The 18,878-nt window shown below is 38.5% G+C and overlaps 1 protein-coding gene across 2 annotated transcripts in view; it reads right to left on the bottom strand.

Moving 5' to 3' along the window:
• The window catches only part of LOC118970081 (amine sulfotransferase-like), a 65,985-nt gene extending 50,939 nt beyond the window's left edge, over positions 1-15,046 (bottom strand). The window contains exon 1 of one of the 2 annotated variants that reach the window (XM_037005582.2): positions 14,929-15,046. The gene's annotated coding sequence lies outside the window, so the exon portion shown is untranslated. The remainder of the gene's footprint in view (positions 1-14,928) is intronic. The other variant, XM_037005583.2, reaches the window with a different exon arrangement.
• Positions 15,047-18,878: the final 3,832 nt, after the last annotated feature.

The raw sequence follows: 18,878 nt of genomic DNA, 5'->3' as shown, positions 1-18,878 counted from the left end.
AACAAATACAACAGAATTAAAGTAGGAAATAGAATGCAACACATTTATTTTGGGAGACTTCAACACACCACTCACTACAAATGACAGATCCACCAGACAGAAAATAAGTAAGGACACAGAGGCACTGAACAACACACTAGAACAGATGGACCTAATAGACATCTACAGAACTCTACATCCAAAAGCAACAGGATATACATTCTTCTCAAGTGCACATGGAACATTCTCCAGAATAGACCTCATACTAGGCCACAAAAAGAGCCTCAGTAAATTCCAAAGACTGAAATCCTATCAACCAACTTTTCAGACCACAAAGGCATAAAACTAGAAATAAATTGCACAAAGAAAGCAAAAAGACTCACAAACACATGGAGGCTTAACAACATGCTCCTAAATAATCAATGGATCAATGACCAAATAAAAATGGAGATCCAGCAATATACGGAAACAAATGACAACAACAACACAAAGACCCAACTACTGTGGGATACAGCAAAATCAGTCTTAAGAGGAGAGTGTATAGCAATCCAGGCATATTTATAGAAGGAAGAACAATCGCAAATGAAGGGTATAATGTCAGAATTATCGAAATTGGAAAAAGAAGAACAAATGAGGCCAAAGGTCAGCAGAAGGAGGGAAATAATCAAGATAAGAGAACAAATAAATAAAATTGAGAAGAATTAAACAATAGCAAAAATCAATGAAACCAAGAGCTGGTTCTTCTAGAAAATAAACAAAATAGGTAAGCCTCTAGCCACACTTATTAAGAGAAAAAGAGAGTCAACACATCAACAGAAACAGAAACGAGAAAGGAAAAATCACGACGGACCCCACAGAAATACAAAGAATTATTAGAGACTACTATGAAAACCTACATGCTAACAAGCTGGGAAACCTAGAGGAAATGGATAATTTACTAGAAAAATACAACCTTCCAAGACTGACCCAGAAAGAAACAGATAATCTAAACAGACCAATTACGAGCAACGAAATTGAAGTGGTAATCAAAAAACTACCAAAGAACAAAACCCGCGGGCCAGATGGATTTACCTCGGAATTTTATCAGTCATACAGAGAAGACATAATACCCGTTCTCCTTAAAGTTTTCCAAAAAATAGAAGAGGAGGGAATACTCCCAAACTCATTCTATGAAGCCAACATCAACCTAATACCAAAACCAGGCAAAGACCCCACCAAAAAAGAAAACTGCAGACCAATATCCCTGATGAATGTAGATGCAAAAATACTCAACAAAATATTAGCAAACTGAATTCAAAAATACATCACAAGGATCATACATCATGACCAAGTGGGATTCATCCCAGCGATGCAAGGATCATACAACATTAGAAAATCCATCAACATCATCCACCACATTAACAAAAAAAAAGACAAAACCACATGATCATCTCCATAGATCCTGAAAAAGCATTCGACAAAATTCAGCATCCATTCATGATAAAAACTCTCAACAAAATGGGTACAGAGGTCAAGTACCTCAACATAATAAAGGCCATATATGATAAACCCACAGCCAACATCATACTGAACAGCATGAATCTCAAAGCTTTTCCTGTGGGATCGGGAACAAGACAGGGTCGCCCACTCTCCCCACTGTTATTCAACATAGTACTGGGGGTCCTAGCTCGGCAATTGGACAAAACAAAGAAATACAAGGAATCTAGATTGGTAAAGAAAAACTTAATCTGTCACTATTTGCAGATGACATGATTCTGTACATAAAAAACCCTGAAGACTCCACTCCAAAACTACTAGAGCTAGTATCGGAATACAGCAAAGTTGCAGGATACAAAATAAACACACAGGAATCTGTGGCTTTCCTATACAATAACAATAAACTAATTGAAGAAGAAATCAGGAGCACAGTTGTGTTCACAATAGCATCAAAAAGAGTAAAATACCTGGGAATAAACCTAACCAAGGAAGTGAAAGACCTATACCATGAAAACTATAAGACACTCTTAAGAGAAATTAAAGAGGACACTAACAAATGGAAACTCATCCCATACTCCTGGCTAGGAAGAATTAATATCATCAAAATGGCCATCCTGCCCAAAGCAATATACAGATTCGATGCAATCCCTATCAAACTAACAACAGCATTCTTCAATAAACTGGAACAAATAGTTCAAAAATTCATATGGAAACACGAAAGGCCCCGAATAGCTAAAGCAATCCCGAGAAGGAAGAATAAAGTGGGGGGAGATCTCACTCCCCAACTTTAAGCTCTACTACAAAGCCACAGTTATAAAGACAGTTTGGTACTGGCACAAGAACAGAGTCACAGACCAATGGAACAGAATAGAGACTCCAAACATTAACCCAAACATATATGGTCAACTAATACTCGATAAAGGGGCCCTGTATATACAATGGGGAAATGAAAGTCTCTTCCACAGATGCTTCTGGCAAAACTGGACAGCTACATGTAAGAGAATGAAACTCGGTCACTGTCTAACCCCATACATAAAAGTAAATTCGAAATGGATCAAAGACTTGAATGTAAGCCATGAAACCATAAAACTCTTAGAAAAAAACATAGGCAAAAATCTCTTAGACATAAACATGAGTGACATCTTCTTGAACATATCTACCCGGACAATGGAAACAAAAGCAAAAATGAACAAATGGGACTATATCAAGCTGAAAAGCTTCTGTACAGCAAAGGACACCATCAATAGAACAAAAAGGTATCCGACCATATGGGAAAATATATTCATTACTTACAGATCCGATAAAGGGTTGACATCCAAAATATATAAAGAGTTCACACACCTCAACAAATAAAAAGCAAATAATCCAATTAAAAAATGGGCAGAGGAGCTGCATAGACAGTTCTCTAAAGAAGAAATTCAGATGGCCAACAGACACATGAAAAGGTGCTCCACATCGCTTGCCATCAGAGAAATGCAAATTAAAACCACAATGAGATATCATCTCACACCAGTAAGGATGGCTACCATCCAAAAGACAAACAACAAATATTGATGAGGTTGTGGAGAAAGGGGAACCCTCCTACACTGCTGGTGGGAATGTAAATTAGTTCAACCATTGTGAAAAGCAGTATGGAGGTTCCTCAGAATGCTCAAAATACAAATACCATTTGACCCAGGAATTCCACTTCTAGGAATTTACACCAAGAATGCAGCAATCCAGTTTGAAAAAGACAGATGCACCCCTATGTTTATTGCTGCACTATTTACAATAGCCAAGATATGGAAGCAACCTAAATGTCCATCAGTAGATGAACAGATAAAGAAGATGTGGTACACATACACAATGGAATATTACTCAGCTATAAGAAATAAACAGTACTTCCATTTGCAACAACATGGATGGAGCTAGAGGGTATTATGCTCAGTGAAATAAGCCAGGCGGAGAAATACAAGTACCAAATGATTTCCCTTGTATGTGGATTATAAGAACAAAAGAAAAATGAAGGAACAAAACAGCAGCAGAAGCACAGAACCCAAGAATGGACTAACAGTTACCAAAGGGAAAGGGACTGGGGAGGTCGGGTGGGAAGGGAGGAATAAGGGTGGGAAAAAAGAAAGGTGGCATTACGATTAACATGTATAGTGTGGGGTGGGGGCACGGGAGGGCTGTGCAACACAGAGAAGACAAGTAGTGATTTTACAGCATCATACTATGTTGATGGACAGTGACTGTGAATGGTTATGTGGGGGGACTTGGTGAAGGGGGGAATCCTAGTAAACATAATATTCTTCATGTAATTGTAGATTAATGATACCAAAATAAAACTAATAAAAAAATGGGCAGAGGATCTGAACAGACACTTCTCCTAAGAAGAAATATGGGTTGCCAATGGGCACATGAAAACATGCTCCATATTGGTAATTATCAAGGAAATGAAAATTAAATCCATGATGAGATATCACCTCAAACAAGTTAGGATGTTCAACATCCAAAAGATAAGAAACAACAAATGCTGTGGAGGATGTAGAGAAAGGAAAACCCTCCTGTACTGTTGGTGGGAATGTAGATTAATTCAACCATTATGTAAACTGATATGGAGTTTACTTAAAAAGTAAAAATAGATATAACATTTGACCCAGGGATTCCATTCCTAGGAATTTACCTAAGGAAAACAAGATCCTTGATCACAGCACCTTGATCAGCTTATCACAGCACCATTTATATGTTTATCACAGCACCATTTATAATAGTCAAAATCTGGAAGCGATCTAAGTGTCCATCATAGATAAATGGATAAAGAAGTTGTAGAACATATACACAGTACCATATTATTCAGCCACAAGAAGAAAACAAATCTTACCATTTGCAATAACATGGATGGATCTAGAGGGTACTATGCTCAGTAAAATAATCCAGGCAAAGAAAGACAAGTACTAAATGATTTCACTAATTTGTGGTGTGTAACAAAAAAGTAAAACTGAAGGAACAAGATAAAATAGCAGCAGATTCACAGACTCCAAGAAGACACTAGTTGTTACCAAAATGTAGGAGTTTGATTGAGTGTGTGGGAAGAGAGGGAGAAGGAGATTAAGGGGCATTATAATTGGCACTCACAATATAGTTAGGTTACAGGGCAGGCTGTACACCACCGAGATGACAGTAATGACTCTACAGCATCTTACTATGCTGACATACCTGGCCTGCAATGAGGAGGGGGGACTTGACAATATGAGAAAATTTTGAAACTACTGTGTTGCTCATGTGAAACCTTCATAAATTGTATTAAAATGAAAGCTTAATTTTTTCTAAATGCATTAATGTGCCTTGTATTTTGGGTACCTGTGTTAAAATTTTGTCTAAGATGCCTCTGGGAGAAAGCTGATTATTCTCTGGATGTCACTTGAATTGCATAGATCAAATGGCTTATAATCTCCTTGGTGGAGGGAAATGCATATGCAGGCTTTGGAGGAATGCATATGCCCTACTGAGTTTCTACCTGATTGTAGATGGGATTAGGCTGTGCATGTCTTTGGGTTTGAGGTGAGTCTCTTGTAAGCAGCATATAGATGGGTCTTGCTTTTTTATCCATTTAGTGACTCTATATCTTTTGATCGGTGCATTAAGTCCATTTACATTTAGGGTGATTTTCTATAGGTGTGTACTTATTGCCATTTCAGGCTTTAGATTAGTGGTTACCAAAGGTTCCATATTACTTTTCTTACTATCTAAGAGTCTAACTTAACTCACTTAGTATGCTGTTACAAACACAATCTAAAGGTTCTTTTCTATTTCTCCTCCTTTTTCTTCCTCCTTCATTCTTTATATATTAGGTATCAAATTCTGTACTTTTTCTCTATCCATTTATTGACCTTGGGGATAGTCAATTTAATTTTGCATTTGCCTCACAATCAGCTGCTCCACCCTCCCTACCATAATTTTACTACCTCTGGTGACAGCTATCCAACCCTAGGAATACTTCCATCTATAGCATTCCCTCCAAAATAGACTGCAGAGATGGTTTGTGGGAGGTAAACTCTCTCAGCTTTTGCTTATCTGGAAATTGTTTAATTCCTCCTTCAAATTTAAATGTTAATCTCGCTAGATAAAGTAATCTTGGTTCCAGACCCTTCTGCTTCATGGCATTAAATACATCATGCCACTCCCTTCTGGCCTGTAAGGTTTCTGCTGAGAAGTCTGTTGTTAGTATGATGGGCTTTCCTTTGTATGTGATCTTATTTCTGCCTCTGGCTGCTTTTAACAGTCTGTCCTTATCCTTTATCTTTCCCATTTTAATTACTATGTGTCTTGCTATTGTCTTCCTTGGGTCCCTTGTGTAGGGGGATCTGTTGATCTCCATGGCCTGAGAGACTATATCCTTTCCCAGATTGGGGAAGTTTTCAGCAACTACCTCCTTAAAGATACTTTCTATCCCTTTTTCTCTCTCTTCTTCTTCTGGTATCCTTATAATGCAAATATTGTTCTGCTTGGAGTGGTCACAGAGTTCTCTCAATATTCTTTCATTTTTAGGGATCCTTTTATCTCTCTGTGCCTCAGCTTCTTTGTATTCCTTTTCTCTATTTTCCATTTCATTTACTGTTTCCTCCACCATATCCAACCTGCTTTTAATACCCTCATCGCGTTCTTTAACAATTGGATCTCTGACCTGAATTCATTCCTGAGTTCTTGGATGTCTTTATGTCTCTCCATTAGGATGTTGATTATTTTTATTTTGAACTCCCTTTCAGGAAGAGTCACGAGGTCCATATCATTTAAATCTTTCTCAGGAGTTGTATTAACAATTTTGCTCTGGACAAGGTTCCTTTGGCGTTTCATGTTTGTATATGGTGCCCTCTAGTGTCCAGAAGCTCTATTCTGGAGCTGCTCAGCCCCTGAAGCAATGTCAGGGGTTTCAGAGGAGCAGTACTGGGGGTAGGAAAGAGCTGTTCCCCACCTACTGGCTCCTGTGCCTGTCTCCACTGCCTGAGCCAGTTGGCTGGGAACACAGGGATGTTTTTGTCCAAGAGCAGGCAGATATGGATCCCTGCTTTCCACAAGCAGCCAGAATCCCAGTCTCCCCAGGAACTCTGCCTGTATTAACTTTGTAACCCAATAGTTATGTGAGTCTCATGAAAGCACCCTGAAATGTAGGTTTTTGATCCCAGCACAGATCTCCAGAGCTAGGTATTCAGCAGTCCCAAGCCTTCCACTCCCTCCCTGCTCTGTTTGTCTTCCTCCCACTGGTGAGCTAGGGTGGGGGAGGGGCTCAGGTCCCATGCAGCCACAGCTCTGGTACGTTACCCCATTCACTGAGGTCTGCTCTTTTCTCCAGGTGTGTGCAGTCTGATGTGTCCTCTTTCCTGTTGCTCTCTCAGGATTAGTTGCACCAATTAAATTTTCTAAATGTATCCAGTTTTAGGAGGAAGCCTCTGTCTCTCCTCTCATGCCACCATCTTTAATCCAAATCCCATTTATTTCTTTGCTTTTCTTTCTTTTTGAAGAATAGATCAGTGTACAGATAATTTCATGGGAAAGAGTAGGAAGGCTCAACTGCCTACAGCAATGAGATTCCCAAAAATGAACCAACAGACAACACCACAAAGAAAAGAATTATTCTTTTGTTCTGATTCTTTCAAAAGGACTTGTCTTCAATGACATTAATGCAAACAATTCTAACAACCATGGCTTTATGATACCTTTCCAATCATGCCACTTAACTGGATAAGAATTTAAATCACTCTAAAAGAGAAAATTATGGCTTCATAAATCTGCAAACAAAAGATGAAGATCAATGAGAAATAATTGCAGGAGACTGCATAGAATGAGGATTATTATAATTTCTATGACTTTTGATTTGAAACATTGCATGCTCTTCATTGGTTGTTTTTCCATATTTAAGGAAACCTTTTCACTTTTCTGTTAAGAAAGCAGCATTTTGGATGGGAAGATGATGGCATGAGTAGTTCAGAGGAAATCTCCTCCCCAAAACAAATATATTTATGAAAGTACAATAAATAAAACTATCCCTAAAAGAGACACTAGTGGATGCAGTACAACAGCCAGGATTCATCTACATCTGTGAGAACTCAACATCACATGAAGGTGGTAAGATACAAGCCATGGCCAAGCGGGACCCAAACGCTCCCTTACCCCAGAACCCAGCAGGAAGAAAGGAGTCAGAACAGGGAGGGAGTGGAAGCCCAGGACTGCTAAACCACCACTTCTAGAAATCCACACCCAGAGCACAGATACAAGGTGCACGGGGTGCTGGATATTAGAGAAACAGAAAAGCAAAATCTGTGGACAGGTCCCCACAATCAGTGCCCCCAAGACCAAAGAAAAGTGAGTGCTTTCTACAAGTCTTAAAGAGACAGGGACCCCATAGCTGGACGAAGTCATTCCAGTGCACTTAGCCAGCAGTTGGGAATCCCGGGGAACCTTAGGTGCCCTAAGCCATGGGGAGGCAGTGCAACTCTGAAGCCTCTCACAGCACTAAGAAACCTGCCAGTCATTCCTCCAACTGGCACAGATCCTGACACTCTGGCCCAGTAGTGGGAGAGTGGTAGCATGTGCCGGGGGCAGCTGCACTGGAAGGGACCAGGAGCACACCGTGTGTGCTAATGGCACCAGAGGACACCAGGAGAGGCTTGTGCAAGCCCACAGCAGGGGCAATCAAACAGCCCGGTACAGCTTGCATGCACTGGCAGCAGTGGAGCCAGAGGAGCCTGTTAGAGGCCCCCATGGGAGAGCTCCGCATGCACCTGCAGCAGAGCCAGAAGGAGCAGGGCACTTTCAGAAGCTGACCGGAATCCCAGCCCAATGCACAGCCACCCGGGCCAGATCCAAAGGCCACTCCTGGCACACAGCTGCCCTGCAGGGGCACCTCAATCATGTAGGAGTGCACCTGGCATCCCTGCCACTCCCCACAGGGACCTGTGCTGCTCTGGCAGAGACCCCACTCACAGAAGTTTAGGGGACTAACCCAGTGGTGCTCCAGGAGTGCGAGTAACAGACACAGGCAGTGGAGTATGGCAAGGCATCCAGCATGCAGGAAAGGACTTTCTTCTCCCAGCTGACAGACTCACAAACCTGCCTACAGCCACTACTATCACCATGAAAAGGCAAAAAAATTTAGTCCAGTCCAAGATAGTTCAGACAACACCTGAGAGAGGAACAGCACAGAAAGACCTAACCAAACTCCCTGAAAAAAATTCAAAATAAAAATCATAAACATGCTGACAGAGCTGCAGAGAAATATGCAAGAATTAAGGGATGAAGTCTGGAGGGAGATTACAGATATCTTGAGGGAGATTACAGAAGTGAAACAAACTCTGGAAGGATTTATAAGCAGAATAGATAAGATGCAAGAGGCCATTGATGGAATAGAAACCAGAGAACAGGAACTCATAGAAGCTGACAGAGAGATAAAAGGATCTACAGGAATGAAAGAATATTAAGAGAACTGTGTGACCAATCCAAAAGGAACAACATCTGCATTATAGGGGTACCAGAAGAAGAAGAGAGAGAAAAAGGGATAGAAAATGTCTTGAAGAAATAATTGCTGAGAACTTCCCCAAACTGGGGGAGGGAATAGTTGCTCAGACAACGGAGGCACACAGAACTCCCAACAGAAGGGACCCAAAGAGGACAACACCAAGACACATAATAATTAAAATGGCAAAGATCAAGGATGAGGACATAGTATTGAAGGCATCCAGAGAGAGAAAAAAGGTCACCTACAAAGGAAAACCCATCAGGCTATCATCAGACTTCTCAACAGAAACCTTAGAGGCCAGAAGAGAATGGCATAATATATTTAATGCAATGAAATAGAAGGGCCTTGAACCGAGGATACTGTATCCAAAACGATTATAATTTAAATATGAAAGAGGGATTAAACAATTCCCAGACAAGCATAAGTTGAGGGAATTTGCCTCCAACACACCACCTCTACAGGGTATCTTAGAAAGACTGCTCTAGATAGGAGCACTCCTAAAAAGAGCACAGAACAAAACACCTAACATATGAAGAATAGAGAAGGAGGAATAAGCAGGGAGACAAATAATCATCAGACTTTGTTTATAATAGCTCAATAAGCGAGTTAAGTTAGACAGTAAGGTAGTAAACAAGCTAACCTTGAACCTTTGGTAACCACAAATCTAAATCCTGCAATGGCAATAAGTACATATCTTTCAATAATCACTCTAAATGTAAATGGACTGACTGCACCAACCAAAAGAAAACAAAGCCTGAACTTCTGTGGGACACAGCAAAAGCAGTCTTAAGAGGAAAGTATATAGAAATTCAGGCATATTTCAAGAAGGAAGAACAATCCCAAATGAATAGTCTAAGATCACAATAATTGAAATTGGAAAAAGAAAAACAAATGAGGCCTAAGATCAGCAGATGGAGGGACATAATAAAGATCAGAGAAGAAATAAATAAAATTGACAAGAATAAAACAGTAGAAAAAAAATCAATGAAGCCAAGAGCTGCTTCTTCGAGAAAATAAACAAAATAGATAAGCCTCTAGCCAGACTTATTAAGAGGAAAAGAGAATCAACACACATCAACCGAATCAGAAAAGAGGAAGGAAAAATCACGACAGACCCCACAGAAATACAAAGAATTATTAGGGAATACTATGCAAATCTATATGCTAACAAGCTGGAAAACCTAGGAGAAATGGAAAACCTCCTGTAAAAATACAACCTTCCAAGACTGACCAAGAAAGAAACAGAAAATCTAAACAGACACAGTACCAGCAATGAAATTGAATCAGTAATCAAAAATCTACCCAAAACAAAACCCCCGGACAGATGGATTTTACTCAGAATTTTATCTGACATACAAAGAAGACATAATACCCATTCTCCTTAAAGTTTTCCAAAAAATAGAAGAGGAGGGAATACTCCCACACTCATTATGAAGCCAAAATCACCCTAATATCAAAACCAGGCAAAGACCCCACCAAAAAAGAATACTACAGACCAATATCCCTGGTGAACATAGATGCAAAAATACTCAACAAAATATTAGCAAACCGAGTCTAAAATATATTCAGAGGATCATACACCATGACCAAGTGGGATTCATCTCAGGGAAGCAAGGATGGTACAACATTCGAAAATCCTTCAACATTATCCACCACATCAACAAAAAGAAGAAAAACCACATGATCATTTCGATAGATGCTGAAAACGCATTCGACAAAATTCAACATCCATTCATGATAAAAACTCTTAACGAAATGGACATACAGGGCAAGTACCTCAACATAATAAAGGCCATATATGATAAACCCACAGCTAAAATCATACTGAACAGGGAGAGGCTGAAAGCTTTTCCTCTGAGATCGGGAACAAGACAGGGATGCCACTCTTCCAAATGTTATTCAACATAGTACTGGAGATCCTAGCCATGGCAATCAGACAAAACAAAGAAATACAGGGAATCCAGATTGTTAAAGAAGAAGTCACTCTGTCACTATATGCAGATGACATGATATTGTACATAAAAAACCCTAAAGACTCCACTGCAAAACTACTAGAACTAATATCGGAATTCAACAAAGTTGCAGGATACAAATTAAAACACAGAAATCTGTAGCTTTCCTATACACTAATAATGAACTAATAGAAAGAGAGATCAGGAAGACAATTCCATTCACAATAGAATCAAAAATAATAAAATACCTAGGAATAAACCTAACCAAGGAAGTGAAAGACCTATACCCTGAAAACTATAAGACACTTTTAAGAGAAATTAAAAAGGACACTAACAAATGGAAATTCATCCCATGTTCCTGACTAAAAGGAATTAATATCGCCAAAATGGCCTTCCTGCCCAAAGCAATGTACAGATTCGATGCAATCCCTATCAAATTACCAACAGCATTCTTCAATGAACTGGAATAAATAGTTCAAAAATTTATATGGAACCAGCAAAGACCCCGAATAGCCAAAGCAATTATGAGAAGGAAGAATAAAATGGGGGGGATCTCGCTCCCCAAGTTCAAGCTCTACTACAAAGCCGCAGTAATCAAGACAGTTTGGTACTGGCAGAAGAACAGAGCTACAGACCACTGGTACAGAATACAGACTCCAGACATTAACCCAAACATATATCGCCAGATAATATACAATAAAGGAGCCATGGCCATGCAATGGGGAAATGACAGTCTCTTCAATAGTTGGTGCTGGCAAAACTGGACAGCTACATGTAAGAGAATGAAACTGGATCACTATCTAACCCCATACACAAAAGTAAACTCGAAATGGATGAAAGACCTAAATGTAAGTCATGAAACCATAAAACTCTTAGAAAAAAACATAGGCAAAAATCTCATGGACATAAACATGAGTGACCTCTTCATGAACATATCTCCCCAGGAAAGGAAAACAAAGGCAAAAATGAAGGAGTGGGACTATATCAAGCTAAAAAGCTTCTGTACAACAAGGGACACCATCAATAGAACAAAAAGATATCCTACAGTATGGAAGAATATATTCATAAAGTACAGATCTGATAAAGGATTGACATCCAAAATATATAAAGAGCTCACACACCTCAACAAACAAAAAGCAAATAATACAATTAAAAAATGGGAAGAGGAGCTGAATTGAAAGTTCTCCAAAGAAGAAATACAGATGGCCAACAGGCACATGAAAAGATGCTCCACATCGCTAATCATCAGAGAAATGCAAATTAAAACCACAATGAGATATCATCTGATACCAGTAAGGATCGCCATCATCGAAAGACAAACAACAATTGTTGGTGAGGTTGTGGAGAAATGGGGAACCCTCGTACACTGCTGATGGGAATGTAAATTAATTCAACCATTGTGGAAAGCAGTATGGAGGTTCTTCAGAATGCTCAAAATAGAAATACCATTTGACCCAGGTATTCCACTTTGGAAATTTACCCTATGAATGCAGCACTCCAGTTTGTAAAAGACAGATGAACCCCAATGTTTATCACAGCACTATTTACAATAGTCAAGATATGGAAGCAATCTAAATGTCCATCAGTAGATGAATGGATAAAGAAGATGTGGTACATATACAAAATGGCATATTACTCAGCCATAAGAAAAAAACAGATTCTACCTTTTGCAACAATATGGATGGTGCTCGAGGGTATTATTCTTAGTGAAATAAGTCAGGGGGAGAAAGACAAGTACCAAATGATTTCACTCATACGTGGAGTACAAGAACAAAGGAAAACTGAAGGAACAAAACAGCAGCAGAATCACAGAACCCAAGAATGGACTAATAGTTAACAAAGGGAAAGGGACTGGGGAGGATGGGAGGGAAGGGAGGGATAAGGGCGGGGAAAAAGAAAGAGGGCATTATGATTAGCATATATAGTGCGTGGGGGGCACGGGGAGGGCTTCGCAACACAGAGAAGACAAGTAGTGATTTTACAGCATCTTACTATGCAGATGGACAGTGACTGTGAAGGGGTATGTGGGGGGGGACTTGGTCAAGGGGGGAGCCTAGTAAACATAATGTTCTTCATGTAATTGTAGATTAATGATACTAAAATAAAAAATTTTTTAAAAAAGAAAGAAAACTGAAGAAAAAAACTTAAAAAAAAAAGGAAGCAGCATTTTGGTAATGAGTACCGTATGAAATAGGATGAAACATTTAATCCATCACACTACCTGTTCCCCCTAGAATTTATAAAGTTTTAATGACCATTGAGCTTTTTCAGTAATGTATTTACTTGTGGAAGTTCAATAAAATTCTGCTCCCTTTCTAACAGGACACAACTGGATATACAGGGCTTTGGCTTGCATGGCATATTTGAGAGAGATACACATGGACTCACTCATGACAGGCATCTCTATGGAACTAAGGGTGACTTTATGAATCCAATCCAACCCCTTGGAAAAATTGTCCTACTACCTTGTTTATAGGACTCCCAGCAGCCATTTCTGGTGAGTAAGACAGGTCACTTCCTGGCAGGCCCAGGACCTTCAGGATATGTGGGGACTTCAAGAAGAGCGGAATTAAGTCAAATTGTGAAGTATTGCATGCTAAGTTTGATGGCCAGCCCCGGACTTTGTTCCTATCCTCAAGATATTTTTTAGAGTCAAACTCAGACTCCTTTTGCCATATTCTCAAAAAGCCAACTGTCAAGGAGTCTATAGTCAACTATTCCCACTGCACTTATGTTAATAATCACATCAAGGTGGAGACTACATGTATGTTACAAACAAATTGGTCTTACTATGATTATCTCCATTAGAAATGGGGTAACTGTACAGAAAAAAACTATATTCAGCAAAAATGTACACCACAGCCTTGTGGATAGCATATTTAAGACCTGTCCATTGCCTTTGAGGTTTTCATTTTGACCTGTAAATTGAACTGCACTTGAATTTCTTCTACTTTCCTCCAATATTGGCTGTAACCCTCCAAACTAATGCTTCCAATTTTCTCCAAACATACTGATGTGGAATCAATGGGAACTAAAACCTCCCTTTTTCAGAAGACAGACATGTTAAATTGGACATCATGGTTTGAATATCAGGTAATTTACCACAGTAGCTCATCTGCGGACCATGCCTGTTGCTATGTAGCCTCTCAGAAAGATCTGCAAAGAAATTCAATCTTCAAACTAGAAATATTTATCATATTACCACTGGCTGCCATCATCACATCTGAATATGTTTCAAGCCACATGTGTAAAAAATCTTCTCAACCTCCTGCGTTCACCTGAGAAACTGTGATTAAAGACAGCTTCTCTGATTATTCATTGCTTTTCTTTAGTGTCCATAGAAATGCCTCTGATTAAATACCCAATGGCCTACACAGTATAAGCCAAACTTTGGGAGCTGACCTACACCACCGCCTCCTTTAATGAGTTTTACTGAACTTATCTATTGTGAGGGCTGAGACTAGCTCCATGAGATGGAGCAATGTAAAAACCCAAATTTGGAACCAAGAAACTTCTTGGGGAAGTTGCCTAGGTGGGACTGAGCAGGAACACAGGACATCACCCCAGGTTGTAAATTATTTTGTGCTAAAGGCAATTAAGACCCACCAGACTCAGAAGAAGCTTTTTCCTCTTGCTTATTGCATAAATGAAGTTTGATAGAAGACCTATACCAGTAAAAGAGCTATTGCCAAAGGTACTTTTCATATCCAAAGACTCATGTGCATGACAGGAGAAACACGTTCTCCAAATATTTTATCTTTTCATCTCAGATAAATGATCATCCTTCCTATTTTAGCTCCAGAGCCCAAACCCCCTTACTTAGCTCAGGTGTTATCTCAGCCTCACTATATTGCCTGAAGGTCTTTAAGGATTTGTGCCTTTGAGATGCTCCTCTTTATAGGTATTCAAGATAGCTTTTCTCTTGTTTATCTTACTTCTATGAACTTAATTACAGAAGTAGCCAAAGATCATAAAAGGAAAGAACGGAATCTTTTTCTACCCCTATACAAAAATGGAACAACTCACCCGAGGATGTAGCTTAAAAATAAGTTACCGTCTGATATAAATGCATGTAAGAAGAACAATTCTGTGGCCACAGGTGGAAAAGATAAAAGACGAAGACTAAATAAGCCACAGAGATTGAATGACCGACCAATTAAAAATGTTCCTGGAATCAATAATTCACTCGAGTGGGATTAAGCACATGCTGACTATTCATTTTCCAACACATGTTCCATTTACCACAAACAGTGGATGGTAAATGATTCAACCAAATCAAAAATATTCAGGGCTGCTGGGCAGAGTTCAAAACCACTTTAAGGAAAAACTTCAGAAAGGAAGGAAGTTTCTACCTGCTGTCCCATCAATAACCCTCTTGCGTCTTTCAGGTACCAGCACAATGGATCAAGGTTCTTCTCCTTCAAAGTCTCACCTATTGAAACAGTTAAATATTGGGATTATTTCCATGACCAATTGAGAACTGGTATAAATGTGACAAACTGAAACATTAAGAGAAAAAAGTCATACAAGGGGGTTTTTAATTTATATAATTTGAAAGATTAGGCCCTTACTCAATTTCTGTGATTTTCAGAAAAGTGTAATACTTACATAACTAACAGTCAATTTTTATCTGCCATCATCCCTCTCACTGGGAAGGTATTACTAAGATGTTCATATTCTCTCATCACACACATACAGAGAGGTCCTGCGCTGATTCTTCTGATACTGTTTGTATTCATGGATTACACACTCTACCCAGTCAGTTTGTCTTCAAAATGGATGGCCAGAAGGGTAAATATTCTAAGGCCTCCTCAAATTCCCTCTATATTCATTCACCAGGGTTATTGACTTTATCTGTAGCTTCTGTTCGATTGTTTGTGCCTCTTCAATGCCAGGTACTTCTTCCAGTATAGTAAGATAATTCATGACTCTTCTGCATCTGCTGACTTTACACTGGACACACTATCTTATTTAGAAACAACTGAAGTCATTCTTGGCACACTTCCTCTCCTTCTATTCAGGAGCACAGCTCCAGGCAAAGCCAGCTTGCATTTCCTACTTGAAACAACTCTTAGTTCCTTTGGAATTCATGGATACATTTTTCCTATCACTATATCTCATTAAATAAACAATCAATTCAAAGGCAGGCTTCAATCCCGTTTATTGGAGAAATTTTAACTGCTAAGAAAATAAGTCTTTCATGTGACACAAACTCACTCTTTTAATTATTCATACGCCGTATTTCTCATGGTAATTTATGAGTTAAAAAATTATTCAATTAAAAAAATAAAGGTTGCTAGTGGCTTGGAAAAAAATAATTGTGACTTACTTAGTAAATGAATAACTTAAGGAAAATATACTAGACTTATGATTATTGAAATCTTTAAATATTTGCCAAATGTTGTGTAAGAGTGCAAAGATGGAAATCTTAGTCACTGTGGGTTTTGAGTAAAACCTCTGACATTATTAACTGAGGGCCAATGTATTCATGTCCACATGTCAATATAAAAAACAATGTTTTTAAATGAAACTTTTATGGGAGTTTTGAAGAAGTCTGCATATTCCTCAGGAAGGAGATTTCCTACTACTAAAAGAAGCTATAAAAAAAAATAAGATAATAACCATCTGCAGAAGAGATCAGATTCCTAAACTGCTATAACATTACCTAAACATGTCCAGTTTTCAAAAAAATATGAAAAAGGCCAAGAAAGTAGAATTTATGGCACAGAATCAGGCTAAAGATCAATTAACAAAAACTAACTTAAGAGGACCCAGTGCTGGATTTAGCAAACAAAGTAGTTATGGAAAATATGTTCTATTTGATGAGACACTAAAACACCTCTGCAGCCATTTTGGTCTGAGAGAGGAAAACTCAGGGAACGTGAGTCTCTGTCCGTAGGGATTATCCCATGTGGCAGCATAAGGACAAACCAATGAAGAGCCTTGGAGATCCAGGGAAACATTAAACTTACCTACGAGAGAACAAGGTGGGAAAGAATTTGGAAACCCGATGGCCAAATATTTCCTAGATTTGATGAAGATACATCTACATATCCATGGAGCTCTGCAAGCAAGTAGGTTACACATGACTAGATCCTTACGTGGCCTTATCACAAAATATTGAAACAGATATTTTAGGATTGTTTTTTCTATTTCTATAAAGAATGTCTTTTTTATTTGATGGAAATTATGTTGAAACCGGAAATGCCTTTGGTAATATGAATACTTTAACAATATTAATTTTCTTTACTCAGGATCATGTGCTATATTTTGATGTGACCTTGGTTACTTTCAGCAAAATCGTGTCATTTTCATTGCAGAAATCACTCACTTTTTTAGCCAAATTTATTCCTAAGTATTTTAAAACTTTTTATGCTATTGTTGAGAAAATAGTTTTCTTTATTTCTTCTTTTGATGTTTCATCCAGTAGTGTAAGTGAATGCAACTAGTTTCTCCATATTGATTCTGTATCCTCTAACCGTACTGAGATTGTTGAATAGGTCCCATGATTTTTGCTAGGATCTCTGTGATTCATTGTATATAAAATCATATCATTTGCAAATAACAATTCTAATTCTTCTTTTCTGACTTGTATGTCTCTTATTATTTTGTCATCCCTAACTGCTCTATAGAGTCATCTGACCCTATACTAAATAGGAGTGGGGCAGTGGGCATTCTTGTTTTGCTCTGGATGTTCCAGAAAAAAGTCAACCTTTTCCTCTCGATTTGATGTTAACTGAGAGTTTGACATATTTAGCCTTTGTTCAGTTGAGATATGTTTCTTCTATACCCAATCTGTTAAGGGTTTTCATCATGAAATGATTTGATGTTGTGTTTTAACAAGTGATTTCTCTGTATCTATTAAGATGATCATGTGAAAACTATCTTCCATTCCTTTGATGTGAAATATTATGTTTATTAATTTGCATATGTTGAACCATCCTTCCATCCTAGGGATAAATCATACTTGCACATGGTGCATATCTCTGTGTTTTTCACTGAGGTTTTGATTTGCATTTCCTTGATAATTGGTGAAACTGTGCTTCTTTTCATGTGTCTGTTGTCTGCTGGTCTTCTTCAGAAAAATTTCTGTTCAGGACCTCTGCCCATTTTTTAATCAATTTGTTATCTTTTCTGTGTTGGTTTGCATGAGTTATTTATATGTTTTGTATATTAGCCTCTGATATATCCTTTGCAGAGGTACTCTCCCACATCGTAGGTTGCCTTTTTGTTTTGTCAATGGCTTCCTTTACTGTGCAAAAGCTTTATAGTTTGCTGTAGGTTCCCTTATTTCTTTTTTGCTTTTGTTACCCTTGTCTGTAGAGTTCTATCCAGGATAACATTACTAATGCTGACGTTTAAGAGTTTACTGCCTAAGTTTTCTTCTAGGTCTCAGGACTCAAGTGTAGGTCTTGAACCTATTTTGAGTTTATTCTTGTGTATGGTGTAGGACAGTGATCCAGTTTAATTTTTATCATGTAGCTGTCTAATTTTCTAATCTCCACTTATTGAGGAGGCTGTCTTTTCCTGACTGTATATTCTTGCCTCCTTTGTCGTAGATTAATTGAATTTATAGGCATGGGTCTGTTTGTTCTCTATTTGGCTCTGTTTGTCTGTTTATCTTGTGCCATTATGTTAATGTTTGGATTACTGTAACTTTGTAGTACAGTTTGAAATCAAGGAGAATGATTACACAGCTTTGTCTTCTTAAAGGTTACTTAGACATGTCAGGTTTTGTGTGTGTGTGTGTGTGTGTGTGTGTGTGTGTGTGTGTGCGCATGGTTGCATGCAAAGTTTAAGGTTATTTGCTCTCGTTCTTTGAAAAATGCCACTGTCATTTTTATAGGGATGGCTAGCTGTGGAACTGTATTACTTTAGGCAATGTGGCCATTTTAACAGTAATAATTTTTCCTATACATGAGCATGGAATACCTTTCCAATTATTGATGTTGTCTTTAGTTTCTTTCATTAAACTT

Source organism: Manis javanica, chromosome 13, assembly GCF_040802235.1.
Source record: "Manis javanica isolate MJ-LG chromosome 13, MJ_LKY, whole genome shotgun sequence".
Classification (NCBI taxonomy): Eukaryota; Metazoa; Chordata; class Mammalia; order Pholidota; family Manidae; genus Manis; species Manis javanica.
Note: the sequence above shows the minus strand (reverse complement) of the source record. Positions and strands in the feature narration are given on the sequence as shown.